This window comes from Eriocheir sinensis, chromosome 5, assembly GCF_024679095.1.
Source record: "Eriocheir sinensis breed Jianghai 21 chromosome 5, ASM2467909v1, whole genome shotgun sequence".
NCBI lineage: Eukaryota > Metazoa > Arthropoda > Malacostraca > Decapoda > Varunidae > Eriocheir > Eriocheir sinensis.
Genome location: NC_066513.1, coordinates 17,569,750 through 17,592,438, shown reverse-complemented (window position 1 = coordinate 17,592,438; position 22,689 = coordinate 17,569,750). Strand labels below are relative to the sequence as shown.

Below are 22,689 nucleotides of genomic sequence, written 5' to 3'. Positions count from 1 at the left end.
TTCCCCTTTCCTCTTTTTTCCTCCTCTTCCCATTTTCTTCTTCTCTCCTCTTTTTCTTTTCCAATTCCCTTCCACTTTCCTCTTCCCCTTCCCTGTTTTACCGTTTTCTCTTTCCCATTTCTTTTCCCCTGTCCATTTATTTTCCCTTTCCATTCCTTTACTTTTCCATTTCCCCTTTTTATGTTCTCCTTCCCCTTCCCTCGTCCTCCGAAATTCCTCCCTAGTTCTCATTTGTAGTCTCTTCCCTGTTTCTTTTCCTCTTTTTTTTTTCCCTTTCCCATATTTTTCCCTATCCCAATTTTTCCCAATTTACACTTCCCCTTCCCTTCCCTCCTTCCCCTTCCCTTATTTCCTTCCCCTCACCCCTCAACACCGTGATTCCTCCTCTCCCTCACCCCCCACCCTCACCCTCCTCCCTCGCCATCACCACCACACCCACAACAACCCGTCGCCTCCTCTCCCACTCTCAGCCAGCCACGCCCGCCCGCTGCCAGCCCGCTCCAGCCCTCAGCCGCCCACGCACCGTTCTCGTGTGACCGGGACTCTACAGGGCGTGGGCTGGCGTGGGCGTGTGCGTGTAAGGTTGGTGTCACCTCGTGGGAAATCGAATCTATTGCTTGTTCCCCTTTTTTTATTCTTTATCCATTTTGTGTAGTTTAAAGGTTTGCAATTTACCTGTGTAGTCAATATTAGGTTTTCGCACGCATGCAGGTTTTTTCTCACGCACACACACACACACACACACACACACACACACACACACACACACACACACACACACACACACACACACACACACACACACACACACACGCACATGCACACACACAGACCCCGATGTTTGTGTACGCGACGAGATTCAACGCACGATAACTATTTCTGGGGACATTGAAATTCCTGCCTCTAATCCTGCCCTTCTGCCTCCTTCCTCCTCCTCCTCCTCCTCCTCCTCCTCCTCCTCCTCCTCCTCCCGCCCCATTCCCCCATTCATCCCCGTGTCCCTTAGCCCATTGCTCTGATTAAGTAATGGCCGGGTAGGAATGGCTCGCTTTTATCCCTCCGTGTTTATTGTGCGAGGGAGGCGCGGGCATGTGACCATCTTGAAGGCGGGGGGCAAGGGGCAAAGGGTGGGTGGATGGTGGGGCGGGTCGGGGCGGGGTCAGCCAGGTGGACGTGCGGGTGGTTGGGGTGACGGGGTATGTCGGGGGGTCATGGGGGGTAGGGGGTTAAGAGGGGGGAGGGTGTCGCATGCCTCTTAAGATGCCTCCATGACACCAAAAGAAATTGTTCACATTTTTGGCGCTCGTCACCTCGTTGGTCTTTTTTTTTATGTGTGAGTAAATATTTTTTTGTGTGTTTAGCTTGTCTTGTTATTTATATTTGATTCAATGTATTCTTGGCTTTTCTTCCTTGTCGTTTTCTCATAAATATCCGTTTCTTATATGGCTGTTCTTGTTTTGTTGTACGTATATGTTATCTTTTTTTTGCTCTGGTCTCATTTTCTCAGTTTGGTTTATTTTTCCTCTACTGCAGTGTTTGTTTTTGTCTTCCACCTAATTTACCTTGTTTACTATTTCTTAAACCTTTCATATTCATCACTTTCTTATCGTTTCTGCCACACACGGAAAACTATTTGCATTCGTTATTTTTAATCACTTCCTGGAAAACAACCCTCTTCTCTCATTTATCATCGTATTCAGTATAATAAGAAATTCTCGTGTTATTAAACGTTATTTCTTGGAACGTAATATCATCATTAAACCTTTTTCGTCTCCTTATAATCCTTGGCGGCGTCTTGATCCTGTCCTGCAGCTGTCTCGTTAGCAGGAGCTCAAGACGGGAGGAATTTCGGGGAAGAAAACGTAAGGGGGGAGGAAGAGAGGGAGGACGCGTGTAATTTTCATGATAATGAGGTCGGATCAAGCCTCATTCAGCCTCGTCTTACCTCGCTTTATCTTTGACCATTTTTTTTTCTTCCCTTACAGAATTTTACCTGCCTTTGTGTGTGTGCATTTCAAGCCGGCGACCTTCTCTCCTCTTCTCTCTCTCCTGCCTTCACCAACCGCCCCCGCATCTCCTTTCCCTCCCCCCCTTCACCTCCACCTATACCCTCTTGCACCCCCGCCCCCAACCCACGCCTATGTCTATACCTGCACCTCCTACCTTGATACTAAGCTTTCAGACTCCTGGTATTTAGTGAATATATGAATTTACCTTATAGTATTTAGTAGTAGCAGTAGCAACAATAGTAGTAGTAGTAGTAGTAGTAGTAGTAGTAGTAGTAGTAGTAGTAGTAGTGGTACCAATAGCAGTATATGTGGTAGTAGTTATATTCAAGACATTAGCATAAATATTTTCAATACTAACAAAATAACGACCAATAATAACAATAATAATCTGACGTTTTAAAGTAAAGTTCAAAACACTTCGGCATTTCTCAAGTCAAGGGAAAAAAATCCGGGACAAGTTGTATCGATCACATTTTATTTCCCTCCTTTTCTCCACCCACGCTAGGCCGAGAAAGGAGAGAGGAGGGAGGGAGGGAGAGAAGGAGGGAAGGAGGCAAGAGATCGGGGCGGGAGGCAGGCAAGGCGGAGAGGATTGAATAGACGAGAGTGGGTGGGTTGGGGAGAGAAAGGAGATGAGAGAGAAAGAAGAGAGGGAGGGAGGGAAGGAGAGGAACGAGAGGAACGTACAAGATGAAAGGAAAGGCTCGATTTTGGTGGAATTTAGCTGGTCAGTCTTGATCCTGTTTGTCCACCAGGAACACTAGCATACCTGTGCCCAGATTATCCCAAGTGCATGGACCACGCCCCTACAAACTCCCTTATGCTTCTTGGTCTTTCTTTGCTGCCTTTCCCTCCTTCCTTTTCTGAGTCCTCTTCTACTGTACCTGGTTTTTATTCCCTCAGTCTCTCATTCCTTCCCCAATTTGCCTCGCTCTTATTCCTTCTTTTGCTTTCTTTTAATCTCGCGATCTTTCTTTCGTTCTAAATCCTGCCTCTCATAGTGATTCTTTTGCTTACTTTTTCTTTCTTGGTTACTTTCGAGAACTTCTATACTGCCCATTATGGCTCGTTGTCTTTCTAACCTAATTTTGCCTTAGTTTTCTTCTATTTATCTTTTTTATGCTTTCTTCTCCCTCTTAACACACTTCTGAGTCGCTCTCAATATTGTTTCATTCTCTTTTCGTTTCCTTAATGTCTAACTTTTTTCCTTCTACTGTCTCTTCTGTTGTGTCCTTTTCTTTCCTAGAGCAGTTCTTAGTCCTCCTTTGCTGCCTCTGGTTCTTACTGTCACTATTTTCGTTTCCCTATTCAGTCTCACTTATTTTTCCTCATGTCTCTTTTTGCTCCTTGTCCTTCATAGCTAATTGACCTTCCCATACAGGCTCTTTGCTGCCTCGATTACTCTTCCCTTTCCACGTTTTCTCTTCCTCGCGTCTTATTCTTTTCGTCTTACCCTCGCTCATTATTGTATCAGTCTCTCCCTTTTCTCTCAGTCATTTCTCTTGCGTCCATCACAGTTGGTAAGGCTGTCATTTCCATTCTACTTTTCTTCGTGTCTTTCGTCATTCTTCTCTTGCTCATATTACAATTTTTTTCTTCTTATTTCTTATATAATTATTTGCTTCTAGTGCGTATCTCTTTAAAGGTCACAATATTTTCCTTCTATAGTAGTAGCAGGATAGGGACCTAGACTCTCCGTGGTGGTGATGGTAGGGGTGGAGGTGGAGTGTAACGGCAGGAATGGTGTTAAAAGTAGGAGAAGAGGAAAAGGAGGAAGAGGAGAGAGCTTGTTACCTGATGTCTATTGTGTGTGTACGTGGAGTCAGGAACACCTTGATTAGATTGAATACATTGATAGATAGATAGTACCAGTAGTGAGCTTCCTGACATGAGAGCGCCGGGCCACTCTCCTCTCGCTACCCCTCCAGTCGGCGCCCCCTGCAGCGTGAGGCATTCGGGGCGTTCACAGTCGTTTTACACCTAGCGCGTTCCCACAGGTGACGGCCTCTAATTAATCATGGGAGGGACGTCACTTTCCGGGCGAGTCAAAGCGTGTTGTGGCGTCCAGGTCCTCGCGAGGGTCCAAGGAGCGGCGGGAGGAGGAAAAAATGACGCGGGCAAATAACATGACATCATTGTAATTCGTTCCGATGCGAGGCTTGTTTGGTTATGGGCGTTTATTGATCGTTTATGGAGCTTTGATGTCATTGCTGAAGATGTTTTTGCTTGTATACTTAAGGGATATACAAAGGAAGTGAAGAAAATGATAACGGATAATGATAATAACAACTAAAAATCACTGTAGTGGATTTTGCTAACATGTTTGTTTGGCTGTGTTCGTTTATTGATAATTTGGGATATTTTTCTTCATTTCTTACGGATATGGTAAAACCCATCTTAGTCTTTCCTTTTACCAAATACAGAAAGGATTATGCACAAAAACGTTTACTTTTATATTTACTTACGAAATCAATAGACATTCACTTCAGCATTAAAGACTATATACTTTTTCATAAGGAATTCAAACCCACGAAAAGGAATCAAGACATATGTACCAAGGAACTCGAAGCTACTGAAGGGAATCAATACATATTTACCAAGGAACTCGAAGCTACTGAAGGGAATCAATACATATTTACCAAGGAACTCGAAGCTACTGAAGGGAATCAATACATATTTACCAAGGAACTCGAAGCTACTGAAGGGAATCAATACACACTTCCCCACCATTACTCAAGCCCTGGCCGCTGATGTTATCTCGGGGTGGGAAGCGACGCAGAAGAACGTAACGATGAATACCTGAGCTTTGTCCGGCCGAGGGAAGGGTTGCGGCCCCGTGCTTGCCCCCACAAAGCCCTGATGGATCCGTGTTTATCTCTAGCGCCGATAAGATCAAGCCCCGCGACCCTCTTCCTCGGCGGCCTGTGAGAAGAGCCACTCACTCGGGAAAGAGGAACAGACCCGAGGGAGGCCGAGGAGGGAAAAAATGCTGTGGCTTCTTGTCCTAACAGAGTGGAGGTCCCGCGCCGCAGCCTCCTCGCTAACCTGCCTTAATTGGCCATTCACTTCGCCAGACAGAAGCACAGCAGCAAAAGGAAGAGTGGGAGGAGGAGGAGGAGGAGTATGTGGAGGAGATAAATGATGGAGGAGGTTTAGAAGGCGTAAAAGTATTTGCCTAATGCATATGATTTACCTGAAATTTCTTTGTATTCACTAAATTTCCATGAGTCTTGAGACGAGCAAATAAACTAAGCTCACATGATGGCTAAAGCTTGAAACTCAGAGATAAGAGTAATACAATAAGAAAAAATGCTCTTTGTCTTGCTCTATTATCCCCTACAGACCTTCTTACAATCGAACTTTCATAATAAAAACTGAATAAGAGCACATACTAAGCCTGCATACTGATTAAAGTTTACAGTATGAAACTTAAAGGCACATACAGCAACGTACTTCAAGCCCTGTGTCATGTCTTAATGGTAACATGTTAATTAATGTCAAAAGAAAATGGGAAAGTTGCATATTGTTTAAAGCTTACAGCAGGGAACTCAAAGACACACAGCAACGTACGTAAAGCATTATGTCATGTCCTTCTGGTAACATGATAATACCGAAAGAAAAAACACATCCTTCTTAAAACCAAGGTCATGGAAACTTAACTTCACTCTCCACTTAGTCGGGCGCAGCAGCTGGTTGGAGTCGCTCGCTTCAGGCAAGTTCGTGGCTGTAAAGTGACTGACAAGATCGCGACGTCTAATAAAACAGCCCGTCCAGCACACAATGATATTACTCTCGCTTCAGAACTTCCTTTAGACGATCCCTTTAATTGTTTGAAAAGATTTGAGTGCCACTAAACAGTACCGCGATTCGTCTCTTAATGTAAAATGCAACTGTTTGTCTGATAACTTTGGGCTTAATTACAACACTCCCACTTCTGAATCTAAATGTACTTTGTTTTTTGTTCGTACTATGTTTTTTTTCCTCTTCCTGGTCTTCCTCCTCCTCCTTCTCCTCCTCCTGCAGCCATCCAATCATACTTACGCATCTAGAATCAACATCAGTGCATTATTCTTCTTATCTCTTATTACTGCTCTCCGCACCACATGTTCCTCTGCAGCCTAGATTATATACCAGACATTCCCAGTACCACAGCAAATGCCACACCCTAACACAGCCTCCCACAGCCGCTCACAACCTTTTCAACTCTTCCACACTCCTGCACAGAAACTTTCTACACACTGAACATATATGACAACCTTCCACTCTCCCACAAACCCCTCCGCACAATCTTCCACATCTGCACAGTCTGTCTTCCACCACTACGCACCCACACTATCCCTCACACCCTATTCCACAATTCCACACTATTTATCTATAATGGGAACATACGCTAAAGTTGGGAGAAGCCTCGGAACCCCTCCGCCACACATACCTCCACATACCTCCACAGTCTCTCTTCATCCACTACATACACCCCCACACCATGTATACCACACCTCCACACCACCATACAGCCCAAGTCGCGGTCTGTTCGTGGGATCCAAGAGGCTGTTCATCACGGAGGGTCTTGTTGGGGCTGACTCGGCGATCCTGTTTTGAGTTCTCGCGGGAATCCTTGGCTCGGCGCTGAATACCTACCAATTAGGCGCGGTTAGGTGAAGGTTCGTGGGTCGGAAGCGTTAGACTGACTGACTGACGATCGCTGCTTGATTTCTTCTTCTTCTTCTTCTTTTTCTTCTTCTTCTTCTTCTTCTTCTTCTTCTTCTTTTTCTTCTTCTTTTATATTCCCCTTCTATTTCTGCTTCTGCTTCTGGTACTTGTTCTTCTTCTTGTTTTCTTCTTGTTCTCTTCTAGTTCTTCTTGTTCTTGCTCTTCCTCTTGTTATTCTTCTCTGTCCTCTCCATCATAGCACTCGGTCTTCTGTCCACCACATCTACCTCCTCCTCCTCCTCCTCCTCCTCCTCCTCCTCCTCCTCCTCCTGTGCTAGCAAAACAGATATCCATCACCTCTGATATTCAAACTCGGACAGCACTGTGAGACTCGAACACACACACACTTATACTGCTCTGTGGGTATGTAAACGAATGCGCACACACACACACACACACACACACACACACACACACACACACACGCACACGCACACGCACGCCGTTTGGTATCTTCATCCATGGCATTCCAACGCATTATATTTCTTTCCTTACTCTCTGGCTCTATTTTCGACATCAGTTCAGTCTCTGGACCAAACTATTCTCACTAACTATAATTCGCCGCCGTTTTGGGTTACTAAGGAGACGAGGAGGAACAGTAAAGGGGAGAAACAGGAAAAGACAAACAGAGCATGCGAGAGAGGGAGAGGAAACAGCAGATCTCAGGAAGGAAAGCGCGGGACAGACAGACAGAGATCTCCATATAAACAGACAAATAGAAAGACAAAGATAAAAGACAGGAGGACTAAAAGAGAGACAGGCAGGCAGATAAACAACTAAAAACTAAAGGAAACAGATACATGGTTATAGAGAGGGAAAAGTTATGGAGGGAAGAGGAGCGACGAGGCGAGGGGGAAGGATCGGGGTGGGGGGGTCGGGGAGTCAGTAGGGGAGAGGGGGAGGGAAGGACAACCAGCCTCGGCATAGCTCGCTCATCCTTCACGCTTTCCTAAACATTCCCATCGTCCATCTGCCTTGCCGTAGCAGGTGAATGTGACAGACACAATGACATTTTTTACGGTGCACACAATTTCCCGCGACACTGGAGGCTGGGAGGGGGAAGGGGGAGAGGGAAGGGGGAGGGGGAGGGGAGAGGGAAGGAGGGGAATGGGTGGAGGAGGAGCAGTAGGTTATAGGGATGGGAGGAAATGGGGTGGGAGAGCATGGGAGGGTGGTTAGGGAGGGTTGGGAGAGTGGAGGAGAGTGGATGGGAAGTTAGGGATGGGTTGAGAGTCCAAGGATAGTGGAATGGATGAGAAGTGGGAAGAGATGGTGAGGGATAGGTGGGGATGGGATGTGTGGGGTATAGTGGAGGTGCGGGAATGTGGAGGAGCAATAGAGTTTGTGGATAGATGTAAGTAATCAAAAAAGAATGTCTGTTAATATGGTGGAGGGATGGAAAATCAAGAATAGATAGGTCGTTGGATAGACTGAAAAAGGAGTAGCATGATTTGGATGGAGGGATGGGATGAAGAGAAGGGATGAATGCCATAGGTGGATACTGTATGAGTGGAAGACTATCAGGAGGGCATGGACGCGGTAGGTGGATGAAGTGAAAGATGAGGTGGAGATAGGTGAAGTAATACGGGACACGAAGGGAATGGGAGTATGGCAAGGACTACATTGATAAGAGAATTGAAACCCATAGAACGCCATGCAATTACACCATGTACCTAACACAAACCAAAACGAGACCTTCCAACACACCATTACAAACATATATTCTCTTTCTTTACAACTAGATATTAGCCTAACCCTCTATGACAACACAATCACATCGCCTCAACACACACACCAACCTCACCCTTACGAGACCCTATTTACCCCTCAGCCACAAGCTCCCCATCGTTATCACACTACATCTTCGAGGGGCCGAGTTGAATGCTCTCGAGACCTCAATGCACTGCTCCCTCTTTCTCTCTCTCCCTCTGTACATATCACTAAGCCTTTGATAATAGCCGAAGCCTCTAAGATACGGGAGATACCAGGGACACAGGGCTGCTAGATAAGGCCAGAAGGGCGCCTCTCTACCTGGTTTTAAGTGCAGGTGTGGCGTCTTGATAACACCTGTCCTGCCCTTACATGACTAATTAAAGCTTGCTCTCCTGCCTCACCTGCGGCCCTTGATGGAGACAGGTAGGGGCGGGAGGCTGCAGTGTGGGTCGCTGATGCCATACCTGATACACCTTTCCTATCGTCTCCCACCCTCCTGTATTTGGCGTGGCTTATTTTTTATTGTTTCGCAGGGTGAGTGACCTTTGCTATCAAGCGTGGTGGTGGATATTGATTTTCCGCCTTCCTGTTTCCAGACTTCCTGCGTTTCGTTTTTTTGTTTTTTTTTGGGGGGGGGGCTGATGGCTTTATAACTTGCTGGTGTTCCTTTTCGTTCTAGACTTGTTTATGCTTTTTCTTAGCTATAAAACCCGATGTTATAATTTTCTTCTTCCTGTTTCCCTTTTCCTGTATTTCTTCTTTCCTTTTTTTTACTCACTGTTTCTTCTTTCATTTCACGTCTGATTTGTTTTTATACCCTTTTTACACCATCTCCTCTCTACCCCATTTTTATTTACTCCTCTTATATCAGTTTCTCCATCCTGTTTTCCTTTTATCCTGCATTTCTTTCCTTTTTTTATTGGGCCTGCGTTGCACCTTTCTTTCTATACTGTTATTTGTTTTGTACCCTTTTATACCATCTTCCCTACATTCCATTCTCATATATACCCCCTTTTGCTCTCCATTTCCTTTGCACTCTTATCTTTTCCTCCCCACCTCCTCACTACTTCGAGGTCTGAGAACATTGAACGGTTGCACAGAACGCCACTTCAAACCCTTGCAACCCACACCTCTCCACCTGATTGTCCTCCACTCCTCGGTAGCAACATGAAGTACATTCAGAATCGTACAATGCCCTTCCTCCCTCTACCACTCCCTCCCACGTCTCTATAACTCAGTCCTCCTTCCTCCGCTTCCCTTGTCTCCACCTGTCCTCTCTTCCCCCAGGTTAACAAGGCTGCAGGTGTGATACGATCGACACCTTCCTTACAATGACAGGCAGAGAGCGAGATAAGGCCGAGAGTGTTTGGTGATTAGGGTGAAGGGAAGGTTTTATTGTGTTCCTCCTTGCAACACATTGTTTTGAGAGACGGGGAAGGGAGGGGGGTGGGAGTTGTGTGTGTGTGTGTGTGTGTGTGTGTGTGTGTGTGTGTGTGTGTGTGTGTGTGTGTGTGTGTGTGTGTGCGTGCGTGCGAGCCTACATGTCCGGCTTCTATTCCTGCCACAAAAGGGTCTGCACAGGACATGGAAGCGAGGTGAGTGGACAGGTGTGAGGGCGTGAATGAGGGTGTGGGTGTGGGAGCTGGCGTGGGTGAGGGTGGGCGTGGGTGGAGAAGGTCTAGGTCACCCGCTTTGCCCACCCTCACCCGCCTGCACCACTCACATTCGTTTCCTGTCAAAAATCTTCACTCGTTTCTTCCCTCGCTCACTTTCCCCTTTCCCTCTCCCACGTCCCCTCATGCAACCCTCCCACACACCTTTACCTGTCCCCCTTACACACCTACACATCACATCATAGCAAATACCTCAATCTCATGCGCCTTCACGAACTACGGAAGTGTTAGAACGAAAAATAAAGAAAAGCACTGACATGTGACCAATAAGTGTCGTGTATCGCGTGCTAAGAGGCAATAAACACCACGATAATGTGCACTTTAGAACAAAATTACACCTGGCCACCTTTTGTCCAGCGCGGTGTGGGTGTGGGGAAGTGACGCCCACCTGTGTCTGTACCTGTGTGTCCGTATACCTGTGTGTGGGAATGAAAGGGGGAGGAGGGCAAGGACAGGTGGTATAGGTGAGGACAGAGGGCAGGAAAGGGGTGAAAGGGTGAGAAAGGGCAGTGTTCAGGGGTCACGTAATCTGTGTGGGAAAGAAGGTGTTGCAATAGTGGTGATTGGAGGTGGTGACAAGTGGTGGTGGGGGATGGTGGTGACTGGGAGAGAGTGGTGGTTGTCTTTTGGGTTAGTAGTGAGAGTGAGTAGAATTTTGCAAGAGTATTATTTGTTTTGGGTGTGTTAATAATACTGAAAGTGAGTAGAATTTTTGGGACATTAATATTTTTTTTGTTTCTGTTAGTGTTTCTCTCGGTTGTGATATTTTAAAGTATTATAAGATTGTTTGCTCTCCCGGTTTTATGACAAAGAAAACTTACTTATCAATGAACATGCTTAGTATGTCTCCCATGTCTGGTCTATCTTCCCACAGTATTCACGGGCCAGAAAAAGGACGTGACTCATATCGGACGCAATTCAACGCAGAGAATAGTGTCACGCATGCGCTGTGGTGATATATCTTACGTGGTGTTTGTTACAGAATTTAAGTGCACGTGACACGCAACACGGGCCGGAAAAGTGGCCATGCATGCGTCAGGGGATTAGTCGTTACGCAGAGGCGCTAATCACCGTTCCTAGGGATTAAACAAACTAATAAAGGATGTGACGAGGGATTACCAGCACGCCACGAGGACATTAGTCGAAGCGGGGATTACCTGCAACGCTTAAAAGATCGGGAGTTCATCTACGTGTGGGCGCGCGGGCGTAACCTGTGTCCAAGCTCGCCTGTACCTCACATAATGGGGGGAGGCCACACCCTTCCTTCCTTCCTTCCTTCCTTCCTCCTTTACTTCCTTCCTTCCTTACCTGACCAGCATGTTTCCTTCCTCTCCGGCGTGTTCCTTTTTCCGGTTACAAGCTCGTGAGTCCCCGCAGCATCACACAAACACGCACATCCACTCCATTCTGTACTCATATTCATCCCCCAACACTGTTACCTACTTCTAATTTTCTTATCACATATCTCTATCTTACATTCATTCTACCATTACACGGTCAACATTCATGCTCTTAATGTATCCAATTTTAGCTCCTACATCAGCCTCGTTCACGCTTCATCTCCTCGCAGCATCCCCAAACCTTCATCTCTCACTCAACATCTCAACCTTCATCTGGGCACCTAGTGTTATCTCGCTACTTATACCTCATTCATGCTACAGCCTCATACCTCAATATCCTTCCCTCCTGCCATCACCAGTACCTGACCCCATCTTTTCTCCGAGCTTTTTTTTTTCCATCGTTATATTGCATCATTCATACTGCAGCCTGACACATCCTTTTGCCTTCACCATGGCCATAATTACCTGTCTCACTCTCCTTTCGCTTCCCTTATCTTCACTCTCCTTCTTTCTTCCCCTTTTCCACGTCTAATGATGCCTTTTTTTTAATCGCTGGTAAATTTGGGGAAGTTATTAAATTGAGAACACCCATCTCTCTGTCTTTCTTACAAACATACAAACAAACAAACACAGTAAACAGGAATATTCCCGTATTTCACACACACCGAATTCCGCCACGCACTGCCTATTACGTCCACCAATCTCTCGTCACGCTGTCCCCCCCTTAACCCCCTTCCCTTCCTCCCCTTCCTGCCTCTTCCCTTCCCTTCCCTTCCCTTCCCTCCCCTCCCCTTCCTCTTCCTTCCCTGCACCACCCCACCCCTTACCCCTCCCCTATCACCCAGGATCACCCTCTCACCACACCTGCCGTCGCAACCACCGCCCCCTCACTCCCACCTTGCTCCCCTTCCCTCCATCCCCCGCCCACTCTACCCCGTCACGCCCCGACTAGCCAAGGGGTGCGTGGCTGCCAGCACCTGACCGACCCTTTGTCCCCAGGTGAGCTGTACCTGTGTTTGGCCTCGTCCGGTGTGGCGGCGAAACAGACAAACAGACAAACTCGCTTCCTGGGGGTTATTTCAGGGCGTGTCTCGGAGGTGTTTGTCGTGTGGAGGCTGACTGGATGAATTGCCTTTATTTTCCTGGATGATTTTGGGTTGTAATGAGTGGATGATTTGGGTTATTATCGTCGTTTGGTCCGCCTTTTGTTGTGTTGGTAATTTTGGCTTTTGGTGGTTAACGAAGGTATTGTTATGTGGGTTTGTTGGTATTTCGGGCGGTGTGGCTTATTGGTTATCGTATTCTGTATGGCGATTTTTTTTTTATACCTAGTTGTTGTTGGTTTGTTGGTTAATGAGTATATTGTTTAGGTTTGTTCATAGCTTTGGTGCGCCTGCTCTTCTTTTTTTCTTGTTGTTAAGTATTGGTTGAGTATTGGATTTGGTAATTATTTTTTGTAGAACCTCGTCGTAGAAACTTTAGTTCTTGTTAAAATTGGTTCCTTGTCTTTGATCCAACAGCTTTCATCATTGTATTTCTTCATTATGCCCTTAACCACTCTTTTATATGTATCTCTATTTTCTATGTATCCCGCTTTTCTATATACTACTGCTACTCTACATAATACTCCTCAATGGATGTGCCACTCTCCTCTATGTAACATGTTTCTCTGTGTATTCCTCTTCACTAAGCACCGTTTCCTCAGTATAGCTTCAGCATCGCCCTTCTTATCGTCGTCCTTTCGTAAACTTTCTTGTGTAAGGGAAAGAAATGTTTTGCTGCTTCCTCTAAAACTCCTCGTCTCAGTTTCACCTCCATTTCCTTTTCGTACTCCGTTCCTCTTGACTCATCGTGACCCTCTTGACGGAGTAAGTAGGGCTGGGGGGGGGGAAGAGAGAGAGAGAGAGAGAGAGAGAGAGAGTACAGTCATCTCATTACCATCATAAAATAAGAAAAGCAGTATCTTCATTAACATCAATAATAGCAGTTATTTACGATAATAATAATAATAATAATAATAATAATAATAATAATAATAATAATAATAATAATAATAATAATAATAATAATAATAATAATAATAATAATAATAATAATAATAATAATAATAGTAATAATAATGACGACAACAACAAAGACTCGGCATCAATATCTGGTCATAGTCCGTGAATAGGCCTATCTGTAAATGCTTTCACCCAGGATACGCCCATTCACGAACACACGCGCGCGCGCGCGCGCGCGCACACACACACACACACACACACCAAAACACACACACACACACACACACACACACACACACACACACACACACAACACACACACACACACACACACACACACACACACACACACACACACACACACACACACACACACACACACACACACACACACACACACACACACACACACACACACACACACACACACACACACACACACACACACACACACACACACACACACACACACACACACACACACACACACACACACACACACACACACACACACACACACACACACACACACACACACACACACACACACACACTTGTTTGCCCAGGTAATTTCAGGAACACCTGCCTTTAACTGCCTCACGTGGTTCACCTGGTTGCCGTTGAACCCTTAAGTATGGCGAGCCTTTCGTTGTAGCGGAGTCATGTTACTTTGAATATTGTCTTCATCTTGCCGTAATGGTATTGAGCAAAGATTGTTGACTAACTATTTTCCTATGATATGATTTCGATCCACTCTGATATTTTATTGGTGAAAATATTGCAGTAACGACAAACGATTCTATTCTACGACTTAACTCTGTGCCCTTAGTAACATCACCACTGAAAATTATATGTTAATGTTTTCTTGAACGCTAATAAATTTTCATTTATACAAGCTCTCATGTCGGTGGAAGTGCTAGAACATGTGATACGAATCTCTATATAAATAGAATTACTAAAAGAGGTTTTCGGGTCATCGTGTCAACATTATGACCGTAGTCAGACGTTTCATCGTTCCAATAATTCACGTAAACATTCTTCTTATAACTAGTGAGCTTCACAGTTCCCGCCACGGCTGTGCAGACGGTCATGTTTCTATAACTGATGTTTCTTAATATTTTTCTTTTAAAAACTTTCACCTATTACAAGTGTTTTAGGCTATTTTATCCGTAGTTGCTGTAGATTATAATAATAATAATAATAATAATAATAATAATAATAATAATAATAATAATAATAATAATAATAATAATAATAATAATAATAATAATAATAATAATAATAATAATAATAATAATAATAATAATAACAATAACAATAACAATAACAATAATAATAATAATAATAATAATAATAATAATAATAATAATAATAATAATAATAAAATCACCATAACATCAATCACATTATGCACTCCTCTTTGCTTTCTCACACTACGCACGAGGCTTTAGATTGCAGGAAACAGGAAGTGTCACATTTAGAGGTAACAAACATAATAATAATGGTGAAAGGAAATACAACAACAACAGCAACACTAGTGACAACAACACACACTCCGTCACCTTTCCACACAGCCCATGAAACCAAAACGCAAAAAGAAGCGAAACAACTCAGATATAAGAGCTACCATAACCACACAACCATTAACAACAATAGAAGTAGTAGAAGTAGTAACAACACCAACAACTAATACTGCATCGCTTCTCCACACTGCCCATAAAACCAAAAAAAAAAAAAGAGAAAGCAAAACAACCGAAATTTAGGAGCTAACACAACCACAAATATAATAACCACAACAGCAATAGCAATACTAACAACAACAACTATCAGCCCATCGCCTTCCCACACTGCCCATGAAGCATCAAATCGCAGGAAGCCGCAGTCGGATTTGAGAGGTAAGCCAACGTGTCTCCCCTCACCTGGCCTCACCTATGCTCTCGTCTGCACGGCCGTCACCATTACGTCACCATTACGGGATTAGCGTGCGGCGCGTCACCACCAGGGTCGAGGCTTACCGGGGATTACCTGTGACGGTCCCTTAGCGCCGCGCATTCCCGTGAGAGCCACAAAAAGTCACCTGTCCTGCATGACGGAATGCGTAAATTACAGGTGTCTGCAGGTTTCCTTTATTTCACTCAACTTTTTTATCACTCCCGGGAAGTGTATTTACTATATCTCACTTGTCATTTTTTGGTACTGTATGGAGTTTCATATTTTTATTGTTACTTCTGTTCACTTTTTCCTACCTTTTTTTTTTGCGGTTAAGAAATCAGTCAAAGGGGTAAAGAAAAAATGCCCAGCTATTCCTCCTTCTCCTCCTCCTCCTCATGCTCCTCCTCTCTTTCTACAATCTATTCTTCTTTATGATCTATTTTCCTTTTCTTCCTTCTTGTTAGTTTTCTTATTTTTCCTCCTTTCTTCTTCTTTAATAAGCTACTCGTTACTCCCGCCAAAATGAAAGAGGGAGGTTCCAGAATGTGACGAAATTTAGCTCGGGAATGTTTCGATACTCCATTCTTGAAAGAGTAAGTCAAAAGAAGAAGGAAATCAAGACAAAATAAGGCCGTTTCAAATCTTATTAGTGAAAGCGATAACATGAGGAAGATGCTGCATGGCGAAGTCTCTCATTAGGAATTAGATATATATTTATTTTCCGCGACAGAGGAAGTATAGGGCAAGAGTAAAGTGAGCTCCCACATAAAGGGTACGAAAAAAGAGCAATCAATTTGTTTCCGATAGGCGTCTTGCTATTTCCCCTCTTGAAAAATGGTCATAAGGACGAAGGAGAACTGGCGATAGAAGGTTGTTACGGAGATTGTCTGAGAAATTGATGAAAGACTGAAGATGCTGGTTAATTTTGACATTGCTGGATTTATGCGTGTTTTTTTTCTTTCCTCGTGGTGTGTTTTTATACTTCTACTCATTCGCTTTTGCTCATGATATATATATATGTGTGTGTGTTTGTGTATGTGTGTGTGTGTGTGTGTGTGTGTGTGTGTGTGTGTGTGTGTGTGTGTGTGTGTGTGTGTGTGTGTGTGTGTGTGTGTGTGTGTGTGTGTGTGTATTTATATTCATGTTTTTCTCTAATGATGCATGGATAGATTTTCATTTCCTGTGCCACGTATCTTATATTCATTAAATGTTTAGAGATTTTATTGACTTCAGTAAAGATAAATGGGGCGTGTGGGATGTGACGGATGGTAGGCCGGGGCGAGAACGGGGCGTCTGAAACGGAGTTGTGGGCAGGAAGGGATTCTGTGGACATTAAAAACTATATGTGTCTATGCCAACTGACCTCTTGCAGACTCATTTTGTTTTCTTCTTATGCTCTTAGTAGTAGTAATAGTAGTAGTAGTAGTAGTAGTAGTAGTAGTAGTAGTAGTAAGAGGTAGTAGTAGTGGTAATAGTAACAGTAGTAGTGGTAGTTAGATCTTATTGTAAAAATATCCACTGTAAGTTATATGATTTCTTTTCAGACCAGTGAAGGGAAGACGGTGGAACATTACGTAGTATGATGTGAGTACAAGTTTTATTTTTACGTTTGAAGTACTTTTTACATAATTGCTCTTCCAAATTTTCATGTTTTCATTTCTCCGCTATCCGCATTTTGTTTTGGTCGTTCTCTCGCTGTTTTATTTTTTTTTTTTATTTATTTATGAGAGAGAGAGAGTAGGGCCCATACAGACAGACAGACACAGATGCAAGAAATATAAAAAAAAGTTAAATTCACCTTTCCGATTTGCTAATTACGTGTATCTGGCCAGAGGGGAATGAACTCTAGCCTGCCTCCCCCCCCCCCTTCCGACACACCTTTACCTCTACCTTCCCTCCCTCTCCTCCCTCCCTTATCTGACTTTCCTCCCTCCCTTATCTTCCTTTCCTCCTTTCCCTTTCTCCCGTCTCTATGCCTCTTGTCCTGCTTTCTATAGTTTCTCCCTCCCTTCCTTCCTTCCTTTTCTTCCTTCGTTTCCTTCCTCTCTTCCTTACCTTTTCCTTTCCTCCCTCTTCTCCCTCCTTTATCTTCCTTTCCTCCCTTCCCTTTCTCTCGCCTGTACTATCCCCATCCCCTTCCTTCCTTCCTCCCTTTCCTTCCTTTCTCCCTTTCCTTCCTCCCTGTCCTTTCTCTCTTCCCTTTCTCTCTTCCCTTTCTCCCGCCTCTACAACCCCCATCCTCCGTTCTATAGTCCCTCTCTCTCCCTTCCTCCCTCCCTTTTTCCTTCCTTCCTCCCTTTCCTTCCTCTCTCCCTTTCGCGTTGCTATTTTAAGTGTCTCTTCCGCTCGCCTCCGGATCTAGACGTTCCAGATCCGGCCGGGCAAAGGGTGTGTCCGGCGGATGTCCGATCTCCAGAAGTGTCCGGAACAGAGCCCAACGCACCCCGCCTCCCTCCCTCCCTCCCTTCCTTTCCTCTCCTTCCCTTTCCTTTCCTCTGATACCCTTTGCCTACCTTCTTTTTCTTTATCTGCTCTCCTTTTCCGTTCCCTTGTTTTGTTCTTTCATATCCTGTGTTTTCATTTGCGTTTCATCTTTTTCGTTCTATTCTCTATGTTTTTCCTTGCATTACTTTCTGTTTCTCCTTTTCCTTTCCATTTCTTTTTTTATAAATATATTCTCATGTGTGTGTGTGTGTGTGTGTGTGTGTGTGTGTGTGTGTGGGTGGGTGGGTGCGCGCGCGCGTTAGCCAGGGGTGATCTCATTCCCCGCCACACCTGTCGTCGCTCAGGTAACAAGTGTTTCAGATTCAACTTCGAACATTTTACTTACTTCAGAAGTTCAATGACTTCTCCTTAATAAGTACGAACACACACACACACACACACACACACACACACACACACACACACACACACACCTGCCCTCGAACACCTTAGTTTCCTCTACTTTCCTTACTTAACTTAATCACCTCGCTCCCCCACACACACACACACACACACACACACACACACACACACACACACACACACACACACACACACACACACACACACACACACACACACACTTGTCCTCGTTGAGTTTCCAACTGTAGACTTGATTATTTTTTTACATTCCAGTTTCGACCTCATTTTATAATTTTAACTGGACACGTGGCACAAAACTTCCACCATAGTTATTGATTTCCGTCCATTGCTTAAGCGTTTACACATCCCTAACATGAGTCCTAAAATCGTTAACCGTCAAACGCAGACGTATTTTTTTTTATGTATATGCTGTAAGGTAGACCAAAAGGAGGCGTTTTAGCACCATGCCTATCACTAAAAAAAAGTACCAACAAACTTTTTTCACACGTACCTTTTTCAAGCCCGGATATATAAGCCTCAGGTGTAAACTAACTAATGCGATGCAAGAGCTTTCAATAAATTTAGTGAGTGGTGCGGTAACGAACCCACCGCCTCACCTGCCCGGGACCCTAATGAGCACGTGTACAGGTGAGCAAGTAGAGGGAGGGAGGGAGGGAGGGACAGGAAGGAAGGAAGAAATGAGAGGAGGAAAAGAGAAATGCAAATGAGTAAACGAGAGGGAGGAAAAGAGAGTGAGGAATAAACTAGGATAAGGGAAAGAAAAACTGAAATATGAAAGTAAAAGGAAGAAAATGGAGTCTAAGGTGAAGAAAATATTAGGGAAAGAAAGGTAGGATGTGGGAAAAAAAAAAGAGAGAGAGAGAGAACAACAAAGACGATTAGCACAGCGTTCCACAGGTGCAAGGTGAGGACGGGACACGCCTGGCTGTGCTTAGACAATGTTCGCTCGTTCTCCTTTTTTTTATTATTTAAGGTTTCCCCTCATTATCAGCCCCACCCAACCTGCCCTCTTCCTTCCCTTTCTCTTCCTGTCCTTCTCCTTCCGTCCTTTCCTTTTCCTTTCCTCTCTGTTCTTTCTTCTTATTCTTCCTTTCTCCTCATTTTATCTCCGGCTTGTGTTTCCACCGAATGTGCGCTCTTTATATTCTTTCCATCCCTTTCCTTCCCATCCTACCCCTTCCCTTCCCTTCCCTTCCATTCCCTTCCTTTCCCTTCCCTTCCCTTCCATTCCCTTCCTTTCCCTTCCCTTCCCTTCCCTTCATAACCCCTTCCCTTCCCTTCCCTTCCCTACCCCTTCCCTTCCCTTCCCTTCCCTACCCCTTCCTTTCCCTTCCCTTCCCTTCCCTTCCCTCTCCTCCTCTTTCTTTTTCCCCGTTTTATCCCTTGCTCGTGTCCCCATTCAACCGATCATCTTTCCTTTCCTTCTCATCCTTTTCATCTCTTCTGTTCCGATACTATTCCTTTCCGATACCGTTGCATTTTTCCTTCATTTCCTTTTCTTCCTATTCCTTCCCTCCTTAACTTCTCTCTCTTCACGCTACCCTCTTCTCCTATCCCCACTTCTCTCCAATATTCTTCATCCTTTCTATCATTCTCCTCTCCTCCCATTTCCCTCTCCTTCCCTTCCCCTCTCTCCCCCTTCCCCTTTCTTCCTCTCGCTGTCTCAGTTATACTTTTCTAGCCCACTCAGCATCCAATACTTTGTCTCAGCTTTCCTCCCATCCCTCCCTTCTCTTCTCCTTCCCCGTCTCATGCCTTCCCCTCTCCCCCTCCTCTCCCCATCCTTCCTCTACCCACTTTCACTCTTCCCCACCCTTCCTCTCCCCTCCCTTCCCTTCCTCCCCCTTCCCTTCCTTTCCCTCCCCTTCTCCTCCCAACCCTTCCTTTCACCACCCCTCCTCTCCTCTCCCTTCCCTTCCTCCCACTTCCCTCCCTTTCCCTCCTCTTCTCCTCCCCACCCTTCCCCCACCCTTCCTCTCCTCTCCTTCCCTTCCTCCACTTCCTCCTTCCCTCCTCTTCTCCTCCCCACCCTTCCCTTCCCCACCCTTCCTCTCCTCTCCCTTCCCTTCCTCCCCCTTCCCTTCCTTTCCCTCCTCTTCTCCTCCCCACCCTTCCCTTCCCCACCCTTCCTCTCCTCTCCCTTCCCTTCCTCCCACTTCCCTCCCTTTCCCTCCCCTTCTCCTCCCAACCCTTCCTTTCACCACCCCTCCTCTCCTCTCCCTTCCTTCCTCCACTTCCTCCTTTCCTCCTCTTCTCCTCCCACCCTTCCTTCCCCACCCTTCCTCCTCCCCTTCCTTCCTCCCTTCCTCCTTCCTCCTCTTCTCCTCCCCACCCTTCCCTTCCCCACCCTTCCATTTCCACGCCTCCCCTCCCCACACTTCCCTTCCCCACTCCTTCCCTTCCCACTCCTCCTCACCCTTCCTTCCCCCCCAGTCGTCATCATCAGCCTCACTCAACCGAGCACGCGTACCAATCGTCTGACAGTCACCCTTGTTTATCCACCTCCAGCCTTATCCCCCTCGCCTGTATCAATTCCCCATAGCCACCACGCCCTCCCGGCCCCACCATAACTATTACTCCCTCTCCCTCCCTCCCACTCCCTCCCCTCCCTCTCTCCCCACCACGCCCTTCTCACTATTTCATAACTTCGCTGCTCTGATCCATTCATAAGTTTCCGTGATGTTTCTTTTTGATGTTCTTTTTATGGGTATGTTCAGCCTTTTTGTTTTGTTTTGATGTTTTTCTTTCCGTGTTCCTCCTCCACTTCTTCTTTCGCCTCCTCCTCCCCCTCCTCCGCCTCCCCCTCCTCCAGTGCCATGCCTCCTTTTCCTGCCCACGACCGGAAGTGTTGCCTGGACAGACCTTCACTATATCCGGAAATTAATTTTGTATGTAACCTCGAGTTCCGTTTTCTTTGATGTCGTTTTCTTCGTGGGTAACTGAAGTATTTATTGTATTCTTTCTTATGTTATTGTAGGACCTTCTTTTTATTTATCTTTATTTTGACATGGTAGCGAATGATGAGAGATAGTATTGATATGGTGATGGCAGTGATGGTGATGATGGTAAGTATGGTGACGGTGGTGGTTGTGGTGGTGATTGTGGCGGTGATTGTGGTGGTGACGGTGGTGGTTGTGGTGGTGATTGTGGTGGTGATTGTGGTGGTGGTGGTGACAACAGCAGCATCCCATTGTGTGTTGTGCTTCTCGCCACACCCACAATCGATACTCACCATCCGCCTCACCACCACCACCACCACCACCACCATTACCGCCGCCCTTTACAGCCACACCCTCCCACGCCACACACACACACACACACACACACACAGATAACGTACCTCTCCCTCTTTATATGAACGAGGTAAAGTTACGCCCAAGACTGATGCGTCATTTTACCCACATCGGCGTATGTTCGCGGCCATGACTCACCACTCAACTGATTCTTGCCCTAACATCACCCTACCCTAACCCTTTTTCTGCCTTCTCCTTTTTCCTCCCTTTTTCTCTCTTCTTTTACCCTACCGATCTCGATGTCTTCATTTTCTTTATATACCTGTTTTAACTAAATATCCTATCCTTACCATATCCTTCCCCTCAACTTTCTTTCACATTTCTTCCTTCTTTTCTGTTTATCACCAACTCTCTTCCGTGTTCCGATTTCTATATTTTTCTTAATTTCTCCTCCTTTTACTTTTTTTCTCTCTCCTCCTTGCCATCACCCTCCCTCAGCCGTTCATTCTTCTATCTCCTCTTTCACTTTTATAAAATTCACATATTCTCTATATCCATCGAATAACAAGAATAAAAACGAAGAAAGGGAGGTAATGGATATGAAAAACAAAGAATTGGAACGAGGAAGTAAGGAAGGAGGAAAGAAAGAAAGAAAGGAAGGAGGAAGGAGGGAAGGAAGGAAGGAAGGAAAGGAGGGCGTGGCAGAGGACAACAGGGAGGTTAATGACACACAGGTAACGGGGCAGCAGGGTCAGGGCACGTGGCAGAGTGATGGGAAGACGCGGGGGGGAAGGGGAAGGGGAAGAAAAGGAAAGGGTGAAGGGGGAGGAAGGGCAGCTGTTGGTGGTGTTTGGACAGTTGCCGCGGCTAAGGTGAAGGCCACTGAGGGACCTGACCTTCTTCTCTTACACCTTATTTACCTTTCCTCTCCTACCTTTCCTCTCCTACCTTTCCTCTCCTACCTTTCCTCTCCTTCGTGTGTCTTGCGTGTCATAGGTGCAGTGTTGCCCTTCCTTTCCTTTCCTTTCCTTTCATTTTATGGTCTTTTATCACTTATCAACCTTGCACCTCCTTAGCTTCGCTCTCTTCCTGTTATTTTTCTTTGTTTTCTTGATGTTTCCTGACACCTTTTTTTCTTTCCTTTCGTGGTCTGTCTCCTGTTTACCTTACGTACCCTACCCTCCCCTTCCTTCCTGTCTCTGTCTCTC

General features: G+C 45.4%; 1 long non-coding RNA gene across 1 annotated transcript in view; it reads left to right on the top strand.

Moving 5' to 3' along the window:
• Positions 1 to 22,689, top strand: part of LOC126984739 (uncharacterized) — an 86,756-nt gene that overhangs the window by 57,830 nt on the left and 6,237 nt on the right. Inside the window, exon 4 of the long non-coding RNA XR_007737533.1 lies at positions 16,925 to 16,964. This is a non-coding gene — a long non-coding RNA (uncharacterized LOC126984739). The remainder of the gene's footprint in view (positions 1 to 16,924; positions 16,965 to 22,689) is intronic.